The following is a 13,337-nucleotide window of genomic DNA, read 5'->3' on the forward strand; positions in this document are numbered from 1 at the left end:
CCCAAGAGAGTACTAGCTGGAATACTACTATCATTGATTACATGGAAGAGTTAATTTGGTGATGATTTGTTGTCGACAACAGATGAATAAATCTGCTTAGTCTGTACTCTGTAGTAGTAGTAATAGCATATTTCATGCCAGGCTCCAACTCAAGGAAGGAGAACACACGAAGTCAGATTATTACTGCCATTATTATGCGCATTGTAGAATTGGAACAATCTTATCACATCAGCACTAGTAGGATATTGCCATTGCTTGGTAGAAAAATTCTCTTCTTGTTAAGTTTATCAACCTGAGAAGAAGACTTATTGCTACAGCCGACTGATTATCTACACACACAAAATACAATGTTGTACACAAGGTTGGAATCAGAAGCAGTTCGCATTGTAGAATTGGAATGTTTGCAAGGTGCTTAACAATACAAGGTTATGGCTTGCAAATACATTGGTATGTGGTACAAAATGGCAGAAGCTACTGCCAGGAATAGCCAATTGGCTAAACCGAGCATATGAATAACTTGCACGTGGTAGAAATATTCCAAGTTTAGCACTCTGGAAACACAACAAATAATGAGGTAGCCCAGCCTGCTAATCCCAGAGGGCTTCAAAGTTCAAACCCACCCTCTTTGCTGCCGGTTGGTCTATTGGGCCTCTGCCCGTGGCGTCCATCCATCCAGCTCTCGACCCATCTCCATCAGCACAAGCAAATCTCGCTCCCTCTCCCCCACGCCGCCACCGGCATGTTGCTCTGACGAGAAGGACGGCCGCTGCTTCAGGCCTCGGCGCGCACAACGGAACTTTCCTCTTATAGTTGGAGCATTGCTTCCTCCCTCCCCATCTGCGCCCTGCGAGGACGCTTGCCCCCTCCTTCATGGTGTGGAGGCTTTTAGAGATTCCCACCTGCATGTATATCGACTCGACGCGTTATCATTGCCTGTTATCACCAAATTTGGTGTGAGAACATTTATTTATTTAGACAGAAAGGAGATTGATAGTTTACCAGGGCACTCGTGTGTATGCCGATTTACTTCACAGCTAGTCTATCCACTTATGTGGGACAGCGGAGACCAAGTGAAAATACTCCCCACCTTCTTTGCATCGTCTTTCAAACTCCGGGCATCCACCTATGCTTAAGGATTTGAGGGCTGGCAACCTATCCAGAAGACCATGTGGGAATTCCACTAGAGGTGGACAACCCCAAATCGTCAATTCCCAAAGAGAAGTGAGGCCACACATCCCATCAGGCAGCCCTTCCAGGCCACTGCAGAAATACACACATAGACTCCTCAGCTTGGCCAGATTTCCAAGGTTCGAAGGCAACATGGCTAGACTTCCGCAGTATGAAATCCCGAATTCCTCCAGGGACAAAGGAAGGGTCTGATACGTCTCCAATGTATCTATAATTTTTGATTGTTCCATGCTATTATATTACCCCTTTTGGATGTTTATGGGCTTTATTTTACACATTTATATCATTTTTGGGACTAACCAACTAACCGGAGGCCCAGCCCGTATTGCTTTTTTTTGCCTATTTCAGTATTTCGAAGAAAAAGAATATCAAACGGAGTCCAAACAGAATGAAACCTTTGGGAGCGTGATTTTTGGAACGAACGTGATCCAGAGGACTTGGAGTGCAAGTCAAGAAGCAGCCGAGGCGTCCACGAGAGGGTAGGGCGCCCCCCCCCCCCTATAGGGCGCGCCCCCTGTTTCGTTGGCCCCTCGGGCGGCCACCGACGTACTTCTTCCTCCTATATAAGTGTATGTACCATGAAAACATCCAGGGAGCCAACAAAACACAATTTCCACCGTCCTAACCTTCTGTATCCGCGAGATCCCATCTTGGAGCCTTCGCCGGCGCTCTGCCGGAGGGGGAATCCCCAACGGAGGGCTTCTACATCAACACCATAGCCCCTCCGATGAGTTGTGAGTAGTTTACCACAGACCTTCGGGTCCATAGTTATTAGCTAGATGGCCTATTCTCTCTTTTTGGATCTCAATACAATGTTCTCCCCCTCTCTTGTGGAGATCTATTCTATGTAAACTCTTTTTGCGGTGTGTTTGTCCTGATCCGATGAATTGTGGGTTTATGATTAAGTTTATCTATGAGAAATATTCGCATCTCCTTTGAATTCTTTTATGTAAGATTGAGTTATCTTTGCAAGTCTCTTCAAATTATCAGTTTGGTTTGGCCTACTAGATTGATCTTTCTTGCCATGGGAGAAGTGCTTAGCTTTGGGTTCAATCTTGCGGTGTCCTTATAATACGTCTCCAACGTATCTATAATTTTTGATTGCAACATGCTACTTTATCTTTTGTTTTGCACTATAATGGGCTTTATTTTCCACTTTTATATTATTTTTGGGACTAACCTATTAACCGGAGGCCCAACCCAGAATTACTTTTTTTTACCTATTTCAGTGTTTCGAAGAAACAGAATATCAAACGGAGTCCATATGGAATGAAACCTTCGGGAACGTGATTTTCTCATCAGATAAGACCTAGGAGACTTGGACCCTCCGTCAAGAAAGCCACGAGGTGGTCACGAGGGTGGAAGGCGCCCCCCTGGGCGCGCCCCCTGCCTCGTGGCCCCCTCGAAGCTCCACCGACGTACTCCTTCCTCGTATATATACCTACGTACCCCCAAACGATCAGAACATGTGCCAAAAACCTAATTCCACCGCCGTACCTTCCTGTATCCACGAGATCCCATCTTGGGGCCTGTTCCGGAGCTCCGCCGGAGGGGGCATCCACCACGGAGGGCTTCTACATCAACACCATAGCCCCTCCGATGAAGTGTGAGTAGTTTACTTCAAACTTTCGGGTCCATAGCTAGTAGCTAGATGGCTTCTTCTCCCTTTTTGGATCTCAATACAATGTTCTCCCCCTCGTGGAGATCTATTGGATGTAATCTTCTTTTTGCGGTGTGTTTGTTGAGACCCATGAATTGTGGGTTTATGATCCAGCTTATCTATGAATAATATTTGAATCTTCTCTGAATTCTTTTATGTATGATTGAGTTATCTTTGCAAGTCTCTTCGAATTATCCGTTTGGTTTAGCCAACTAGATTGGTAGTTCTTGCAATGGGAGAAGTGCATGGCTTTGGGTTCAATCTTGCGGTGTCCTTACCCAGTGACAGAAAGGGTTGCAAGGCATGTATTGTATTGTTGCCATCGAGGATAACAAGATGGGGTATTTATCATATTGCATGAATTTATTCCTCTACATCATGTCATCTTGCTTAAGGCGTTACTCTGTTTTAAACTTAATACTCTAGATGCATGCTGGATAGCGGTTGATGAGTGGAGTAATAGTAGTAGATGCAGAATCGTTTCGATCTACTTGTCTCGGACGTGATGCCTATATACATGAGCATACCTAGATAACCTCATAACTATGCTCAATTCTGTCAATTGCTCAACAGTAATTTGTTCACCCACCGTAGAATACTTATGCTCTTGAGAGAAGCCACTAGTAAAACCTATGGCCCCCGGGTCTATTCTCATCATATCAATCTCCATCACTTTTATACTTGCTTTGTTTTTACTTTGCCTTTACTTTTTACTTTGCATCTATATACCAAAGATACCAAAAATATTATCTCTATCAGATCTCACTCTCGTAAGTGACCGTGAAGGGATTGACAACCCCTAATCGCGTTGGTTGCGAGTAGCTATCGTTTTGTGCAGGTACGAGGGACTTGCGCGTGGCCTCCTACTGGATTGATACCTTGGTTCTAAAAAACTGAGGGAAATACTTACACTACTGTGCTGCATCATCCTCTCCTCTTCGGAGAAAACCAACGCAAGCTCAAGACATAGCAATAAGGATTTCTGGCGCCGTTGTCGGGGAGTCTACGCAAAAGTCAACATACCAAGTACCCGTCACGATCCCTATCTCTCGCATCACATTATTTGCCATTTGCCTCTCGTTTTCCTCTCCCCCACTTCACCCTTGCCATTTTATTCGCCCTTCCTCCGTTCAATCTTGTGTTACCATGTGCCCTATATTTGCTTGCATCTTTGCTTGCTAAAATCTATTGATATGGATCCACTTAAAGTGTTCTACTTGGATCATCTTCGATCCTTATGTGCTCGTGCTGAAACCCCAACTAGCCTAGTTGATGGGAAATCCTTAGATGAGCATGCTCATTTTGTACGTCATCGTTTTTCTGAAAAGGGGAGACTCTTACGGTATCATATAAATAGTTTGCTAAGCTATGATTTGAATCTTTGTGAAATGTGTGATTTTACTTGTTTCTTTAAGAACCCTAAAAACACCTTCCCTACCTATGTGAGTTCAATGATAATGAAATCTTATCTTCTTATGCAAGGGTTGTTTATAGTTACTATGATATCGAACAAATTGAAGAATTTGTCGTTTTTAAGGGTGCTCATGAAGTTGCTTCTTTGATTGAAAAGTATGATTACTCTCAACAAAACTGAAAATTCCGTCATACTTAATATTGCAATGAAAACCTTGCTCATAATGTCTATGTCCAAGAATTTATTGAAAGAATGACCATTGCTTTGGAAGAAAATAATGATATGCATGAAACTATAGATAATGATGATTTCGATGATTTGATTGAAATATCCCTTGATGAACATGATGCTTGCTATTCTTGTGGCCATTATGCCAATATTTATGAAGATGAATTTGCTATAGTTCCTTCTGTTAAACATGAGATCGTTGCTATTGCACCCATACTTGGTAGTTCCTTCAATGAAAAGCATGATTACAATGATTTTACTATAAATAAATTCTCTTGATGTCAATTATGCTAATAACATGCAAAACCCTAAGCTTGGGGATGCTAGTTTTGCTATGTCTACTACTTGTTGCAATGATCATGATTGGGGTGATTCTTCTTTTGATATTGAAATTTTATTTAAGCCCCGTGATGAATATGATATTGATAATAGTGTTTGCAATAATATTGAAAGTGGGTTTGGAAGAGTGTCAACTTTAGATCCCACATATTTGGATAATGTTCAATCTTATGAAGTTTTTGATAAAAGTGGGTTTGGAGAGGTCATGACTTTAGTTAATATTAATCCCACTATTTCGGAAGAGTGTCAACTTGCATGCATGTGGATCGTGTTGAGAATATGTTATGTGATAGCTATATTGTTGAATTTTCTTATGATACTACATGTAATTATTATGAGGGAGGAAAATATGGTTATAGAAATTTTGATGTTACTAAATTACCTCTCGTTATGTTAAGATTGCTATTGTTCCTTTCCGCTTCCTTGCATATGCTAGTTTTTGCTTGCTACGATAATTTGTTTGCCTATAATATGCCTATGCATAGGAAGTATGTTAGACTTAAGTGTGTTTGTCACATGTTTTATGATGCTCTCTTTGTGCCTCAATTCTTGTCTTTCTTGTGAGCATCATTGAAATCTCAATGCCTAGCTAAGGGCGTTAAACGATAGCGCTTATTGGGAGGCAACCCAATTTTATTTTTAGTTTTTTGTTTTTGCTTGCGTTGGTTGCGAGTAGCTATGGTTTTGTGCAGGTACGAGGGACTTGCGCATGGCCTCCTACTGGATTGATACCTTGGTTCTCAAAAACTGAGGGAAATACTTACGCTACTGTGCTGCATCATCCTCTCCTCTTCGGGGAAAACCAACACAAGCTCAAGACGTAGCACCTTACCCAGTGACAGAAAGGTTTGCAAGGCACGCATTGCATTGTTGCCATCGAGGATAAAAAGATGGGGTTTATATCATATTGCATGAATTTATCCCTCTACATCATGTCATCTTGCTTAAGGCGTTACTCTGTTAATACTCTAGGTGCAGGCAGGAGTCGGTCGATGTGTGGAGTAATAGTAGTAGATGCAGGCAGGAGTCGGTCTACTTGTTGCGGACGTGATGCCTATATACATGATCATGCCTAGATAACCTCATAACTATTCGCTTTTCTATCAATTGCTCGACAATAATTTGTTCACCCACCGTAATACTTATGCTATCTTGAGAGAAGCCTCTAGTGAAACCTATGGCCCCCAGGTCTATTTCTTATCATATTTGCTTCCAATCTACTTTTATTTGCATCTTTACTTTTTGCATCTATATTATAAAATACCAAAAATATATTTATCTTATCATACTATCTCTATTAGATCTCACTTTCGCAAGTGGCCGTGAAGGGATTGACAACCCCTTTATTACGTTGGTTGCGAGTTCTTTGTTTGTTTGTGTAGGTGCATGGGACTTTTGAGTAGCCTCCTACTGGATTGATAACTTGGTTCTCAAAAACTGACGGAAATACTTATGCTACTATTGCTGCATCACCCTTTCCTCTTCACGGAAAACCAACGGAAGCTCAAGGCGTAGCAAGAAGGACTTCTGGCGCCGTTGCCGGGGAGGTCTTCGCTCAAGTCAATACATACCAAGTACCCATCAAAAACTCATCTCCCTCGCATTTACATTATTTGCCATTTGCCTATCGTTTTCCTCTCACCCACTTCACCCTTGCCGTTTTATTCACCCTCTCTTTTCCAATCTCCTCCTCTCTCTTTCGCTTGCCTTTTTTCCGTTTGCTCGTGTGTTAGATCGCTTTACCTTGTCGTTATGGCTAGCTCAGTCTTTATACCTTCGTCTCCCGACTTTGAAGTTCTCCACTTCAAGCAAAGACAAGGAGAAAATTTAAAAGACGCTTGGTTTAGGATGTTAGAATCTTATCGTAGTTGTGCTTTGGAAGGAGATTTCAAGATTTTAATTCACAATTTTTACATGGGGTTAACCTTACCCCACAAACAACTCCTTGATGTTGCCGCAAAAGGGGAATTTATTAAAATTGATCCTAGTTCCGCTTATGAAATTTTAGAGGGGATAGTAGGAGTACTTCCCCGACAAGAAGGATCACCCTTCTCTCTTGAAGGAACCAAAATATTAGAGAAATTACTTGAATTGCAAAAACTTGTTGAACCTTTTAAGAATATTGTTGGGAGTATCAACCGCATGAATAATTTGATCACACTTTACAATAAGCGGTTAGATGCCTTAGATCAAAGGATCTCTGAGCATGAAGGGAAATGCAAAGAGCCTCCCGGGCTTGAGCATAACTCCATTAAAAAGTTTAGTGCCAAAGATGACACTATTTAGATCTATCTTCGCTTTTATGCCTAGCTAGGGGCGTTAAACGATAGCGCTAGTTGGGAGGCAACCCAATTTTCTTTGTGTTTTTTTGTTTTTGTTCCGGTTTAGTAATAAATCTTTCATCTACCTTCTGTTTAGATGTGTTTTTATCTTTTAATTAGTGTTTGTGCCAAGTAGAACCTATAGGATAACCTATGATGATAGTTGATTTGATTCTGCTAAAAAACAGAAACTTTGCGCGCAAAAATTTAGTTTTGTTAAATCACATAGACGTGATTTTGTGTTGATTCTTTTTGCTGCTGATCAATAGACAAATTTTCCAGGACTTCCTATTTTGGTAGGATTTTTAGAGTTCCAGAAGTTTGCGTTAGTTACAGATTGCTACAGACTGTTCTGTTTTTGACAGATTCTGTTTTTCGTGTGTTGTTTGCTTATTTTGATGCATCTATGGATAGTAAAATAGTTTATAAACCATAGAGAAGTTGGAATACAGTAGGTTTAACACCAAAATAAATAAAGAATGAGTTCATTATAGTACCTTATGTGGTGGTTTTGTTTTCTTTCACTAACGGAGCTTATAAGATTTCCTGTTGAGTTTTGTGTTGTGAAGTTTTCAAGTTTTGGGTAAAGCTTTTATGGACTATGGAATAAGGAGTGGCAAGAGCCTAAGCTTGGGGATGCCCATGGCACCCCAAGATATTCAAGGATAGCCAAAAGCCTAAGCTTGGGGATGCCCCGGGAAGGCATCCCCTCTTTCGTCTTCGTTCATTGATAACTTTACTTGGAGCTATATTTTTATTCGCCACATGATATGTGTTTTGCTTGGAGCATCGTGTATTATATTAGTCTTTACTTTTTAGATTGCCACAATAATCCTTTCTGTACACACCTTTTGGGAGAAGCCTACTTGATTAGAATTTGCTAGAATACTCTATGTGCTTCACTTATATCTTATGAGCTTGATAGTTTTTGCTCTAGTGCTTCACTTATATCTTTTAGAGCACGGCGGTGACTTAGTTTTGAAGAAATTGGTAGTCTCTCATGCTTCACTTATATTATTTTGAGAGTGTTTTAGAACAGCATGGTATTTGCTATGGTTACAAATTTGGTCCTAGAATGATGAGCATCCAAGTTGGGTATAATAAAAACTATCATAGAAAGTGAATTGGATGCTATGATCAATTTGATGCTTGATAATTGTTTTGAGATATGGAGGTAGTGATATTAAAGTCATGCTAGTTGGGGTGATTATGAAAAATATTTGTGTTAAGGGTTGTGATTCCCGTAGCATGCACATATGGTGAACCGCTTTATGATGAAGTTGGAGCACAATTTTATTTATTTATTGTCTTCCTTATGAGTGGCGGTCGGGGATGAGCGATGGTCTTTTCCTACCAATCTATCCCCCTAGGAGCATGCGCGTAGTACTTTGTTTTTGATGACTTGTAGATTTTTGCAATAAGTATATGAGTTCTTTTGACTAATGTTGAGTCCATGGATTATACGCACCCTTTCACCCTTCCACCATTGCTAGCCTCTCTTGTGCCGCGCAACTTTCGCCGGTACCATACACCCACCATATACCTTCCTCAAAACAGCCACCATACCTAACTATTATGGCATTTCCATAGTCATTCCGAGATATATTGCCATGCAACTTTTCACCGTTCCGTTCATATGACACGCATTACTTTTGTCATATTTCTCTTTGCATGATCATGTAGTTGACATCGTATTTGTGGCAAGGCCACCTTCATAATTTTCATACATGTCGCTCTTGATTCATTGCATATCCCGGTACAACACATAGATTGGAATCAGACACAATTTATCAGAAACTCTGTCAGAAAGGCAAAAATAAATTCTTTGCAATGAAGCCTCATGCTTTATCACAAAAAGAGGAAGAAGCCTCGTGTTTGTACTAACTCATTCTGTTGGCAAGAAGAAGAAAAAATGGGAACGAAGAATTGAAATGTTTGAAAGATGCCTAACAATACAAGGTTATGACTTGCAAACACATTGAAATTGGGTATGTGGTAGACAATGTCAGGAGCTACTACTTACATGTGGTAGAAATATACTAGAGGCAAAACTGCTTCTGCTGTACAGATTAGAGCAACAAGCTTGTGTATGAAATATTACTACTGCTGGTCGACACAAAAGAGAAGTAATGGCTAGTAGGACAGCGGGTTGCCGGACGTCGCGGGGCCAGCAGCGGAGGAGCCCCCCTTCCATCATCGCTTCCTTCCTCCCCCTCTGCGCCCTGCCGAGGAGGTCCCGGCGCGCACAGCAGCAAGATGGGGGTGGATCGACAGAGATTCGGACCTGTAGGTACATCGATTCATTGCGTTAGCATCCCATGTTATCTCCGAAATTGATGCGAGAACAATTATTTAGACACAAGGGAGATTGATTATTTACCAGGGCACTCACGAATATGCCAATTTACTCCATAGCTATTCTGGATTTTCATGACGCCTTCATCAATAAATGAGTTTATCTGGGACAGAGGAGACCAAGTGAAAATAGTCCCCACCTTCTGTGCATCGCCTTATCAGCTCCGGGCATCCCCTTATCCTTAAGAGTTTGAGGGCTGGCAACCGCTCCAGGAGACCATGCGGGAATTCCTCCATAGCTGGACAAAAATAAAACCTCAAGTCGCTAAGGAAAGTGAGGCCACACATCGCATCAGGCAGCACTTTCAGGCTGCTGCAGTGAGACACATATAGACTCCTCAGCTTGGCAAAATTTCCAAGGTACGAAGGCAGTGTAACCACACTGCGGCAGAATGAAATAGTCAAGTCCTCCAGGGACAGAGGAAGGGTTTCCTCCTCAAACGATGAAGTGTTGCCCTCCAGGTTGTCACAGTTTGTGATACGCATAGAGCGGAGGCGATCCAAGCACTGGAGCTCCTCTGTTGGCCAGAGGACAAGATTGCTCCATCCGTCAATCTCAACTCTTCCACAAAAGAAAAACATTTCCAAAGCATAAGATGTGATCTGGACAATCCACAACTTATGACCAAGCTATCCGGGCCTTCCAGAACCAAACACTTCAGTTTTTCAAGAGTTCTTTGACTTTGGCTTTGCTGGGCGTCTAGAGACAACATGGGTATGTCTTCTGGAGACCCAAGAGTTAACGTGACGAGAAATGTCCAAGATGTAAGAATTAATCTAGTTGTAGTATTAGGTATAGTCACGTATTAGTCTAGAGTCCTAGTACGAGTCAGTTGTGTTTTTCACGTGAGAAAACCGGACGAGTGCTTGTACGAGTCCGGGGTTGCGTCGTGTTGGTCGCCCGAGTCGGCGACGCGTTGGACGCGGCAACGCCTGTATCCCTCCTTTATATACTAGAGAAAATATACGAAAAGGTGCAAGTCGACGCACCGCAAAAAGTAGTTTTCTCTGTCTACAGTTTCGATCGCAAGTATCGCCGGCTACATACGTACGCCACAATCCATTGAGCTGCCTGCTACCTTGCTTGCTAGCTGGTTGTACGTGCGTGTATCTCCCGAAGGTTTTTAAGGGTTCAAAACCAACATAAGAGCCCAATAGGATGCTAATAAAAACTAAACTGATTGCAGTACTGTGAATCCCAACTATTCTCAACTCACTGACTACAGGGATCACAGGAATGCTTGCAAGCTTGGGGCAATTTTTGATCTCTAGCTCTTCAAGCACCGGAAATGTTACCAGGTTTTCACTAGGCTCTCCCACGCTATTTTCTGCCCATATCTCCAGGCTTGGTAACTCAATCAAGCTCATTTTTTTCAACCTTGGGAAAATTTGCAGAGGGGTAATGCACCCCCCAGCTTCCACACCAAGGTTATTGCATAATGCTGTCAGGTTATCCATCCTCTGTAAGACCAAAATCTCTAGAGAGACCGAGAACCATATTACAGGGATACTCTTGCATTTTGGGCAGCCAGACATTTTGAGTTCTCTCAAGCAGTCAAACATCTGGGGCTTTCTCATCCATTGTGATATTTCTAGGCCATGATATCCATATATCTTCAGTTTTTGGATATTACTATGAGGTTCTAAACACTGAAGCACTTCTTCCACATCTCTAGGCTCATCACCTATTTGTTGGTCCCAAGAGAACAACAACTCTCTTAGATTTTTCTTCTGACCGAGATTGGCTTCTTTTGCATTCTCGCCACTCTTTATCTTGTCCAAATTCAGTAGTTCCAACCTATTGCTGAGGTGTTGCAGGTCTTTGAGCTGCTCTATTCCAAGGCCATCACCAGTATCGACAACAAATGTTGTTAATATCCGAAGGTTGTTCAGTAAACCAAAGTTTGGAGACATACTTTCAAGACGGTCACAACAAGAAAAATGAAGATGGATGACCTTTTTCAGTCTTGCCATGTCTTTTGGTAACTGCCGCAGCTCCCAACAATTCTGGCAACTTAGTGATGTTAGACCTAGAGAGGTCAAGATATCGTAGATGTTTTGCATTTATGACCTTGCAATTGGCAACTGAATAAGGAGAGCAATGCAATGCTCTTAGTGATCCTGATACCTGCAGCAACTCTTTAAAATCCTTGTGTGATTCTGAAGGAGCTAACAAAGTACGGAGGTTTGTTCTGCCTTTGCATAACCCACTAATTTGTTTCAATTCATAATTTGACATGTGCATGTGACAAACATCTTTTAACAATGCTTTCTTCTGAGTCAGTTCTTCTATAGCACATTCATCTGTGGCATCTTTTGCTAGATCATGCATTAAATCATGCATCTTACAGTTTATAGTCACATAAGTTTTCGTACCATAACCGTGTGTGCGCTCATGCTTATCTTGGAGGAAGGACCTCCAAACCAACTCATCAAAAATGAATTTTCCTCTTTTTGTCAAATCCATTGTTCCCATCCCTTGAATAAAACCATTTGCCATCCATAGAGGAATCAACTTGTCCTTGTCCATCACATAGTCCTTTGCAACAGCTCAATCATGTCAGAACACAAAAATGTTTTTTGGCCAATGACTTGCTCAAGTTTCCTTTGCAACAGCTCAATCATGTCAGGCATGTCACATCTTCCACTTATAGCCAACTCAATGATGGATTTCAAAAGAGCAATGACATCAAAGTTGTCAGACACACAGTGCCACATCTTCAACTTGAAATGTTGCTGGACCCCTGGGTCATTATAGACCATCTTGGCAAGAGTCGTGTTGCCAAGACCTCCCATCCGCATGATGTGCAGCACCTCCACCCTCTGCTGATCCTGCTGGTCCAGCAGCAACTTCACCACCACCTCCTTATCATCATCTCTTCCAAAGATCTGCGTAGTGTCGTCCAGTTTTGAGTGCGTCTGCCGCCAAGGATGTTCCTGCTTCTCCCTACAGACAGAATTCTTGAGGCCAAACTTGCTCATTTCCTCAACCAAGTTATTGATCTTATCTAGGACGCTCTTGAGTTTCCTGCTCATTTCAAAACAGAAGAGCAGCGGGCTGCGGCGGGTGACATAGCTGAGCACCTTGCGGTAAGTGGATATGCCAATCTTTGACTATCGGCGCAGTGCCTCGTACTGGAAATCATCGAGGACATCGTCGGCCTCGTAGGCGACAGACTTGAGCTCCTTCATCCAGCTCTTGACATAGCCATTTGTCTCGCTCCTCTCCTCAGCATTGAACAGCTTGCACTCGACGGCTAGCAGCTGGCGCTCCAGCTTTCGGCAGTCATCGTCAAGGCCACACATCCGGGTCAGAGTCTCAACCAGTGCGTCTGCGGCCTTGCCAGCCACGCCGCGCACTAGAGGGAGAAGCAGTGACTCTGCCATGGCCTTGCAGATCGGAGGAATAGGAAACTGCATCACATGAAAGAACAGAAAAGCAATTAAGCACTGACAGAACACCGAATAACCCAGTTATCTCCCTATGGATCCAGGAAACATTGTGCCCCTAGATTCAAAGCATGGCTTACCACCTTGTAATCCTCCTTCTATTTTACTTTATTTCTCTTAGTTCTACAATAGCTTAGCTTGCATAGATCTTGTACATAATTTTTGCTATACTATATACATACAAGTTTCATGGTCTGTACAGCTAAAAAACAGAAGATGAAGAACCGATGAAGAGCAAAACAAGGTAAGGATTGAGGAGAACATTCACCTCAACGAAGCCCAAATTTGATCTTTGGTGAAAGAGCAACGATACTGATGCTCATTCGCCGCTGGTCCTGTGCAGATCTCTCGCACGTCAAGGCTGCTTGGTTTGGGATTGTGC

At 42.2% G+C, this 13,337-nt stretch overlaps 1 pseudogene; it reads right to left on the reverse strand.

The window, feature by feature from the left end:
• Positions 1–1,034: 1,034 nt before the first annotated feature.
• On the reverse strand, positions 1,035–12,826 carry LOC123084493 (putative disease resistance protein RGA1; annotated as a pseudogene).
• Between the last annotated feature and the right edge of the window lie 511 nt (positions 12,827–13,337).

This window comes from Triticum aestivum, chromosome 4A (assembly GCF_018294505.1).
Source record: "Triticum aestivum cultivar Chinese Spring chromosome 4A, IWGSC CS RefSeq v2.1, whole genome shotgun sequence".
Taxonomy (NCBI): Eukaryota; Viridiplantae; Streptophyta; class Magnoliopsida; order Poales; family Poaceae; genus Triticum; species Triticum aestivum.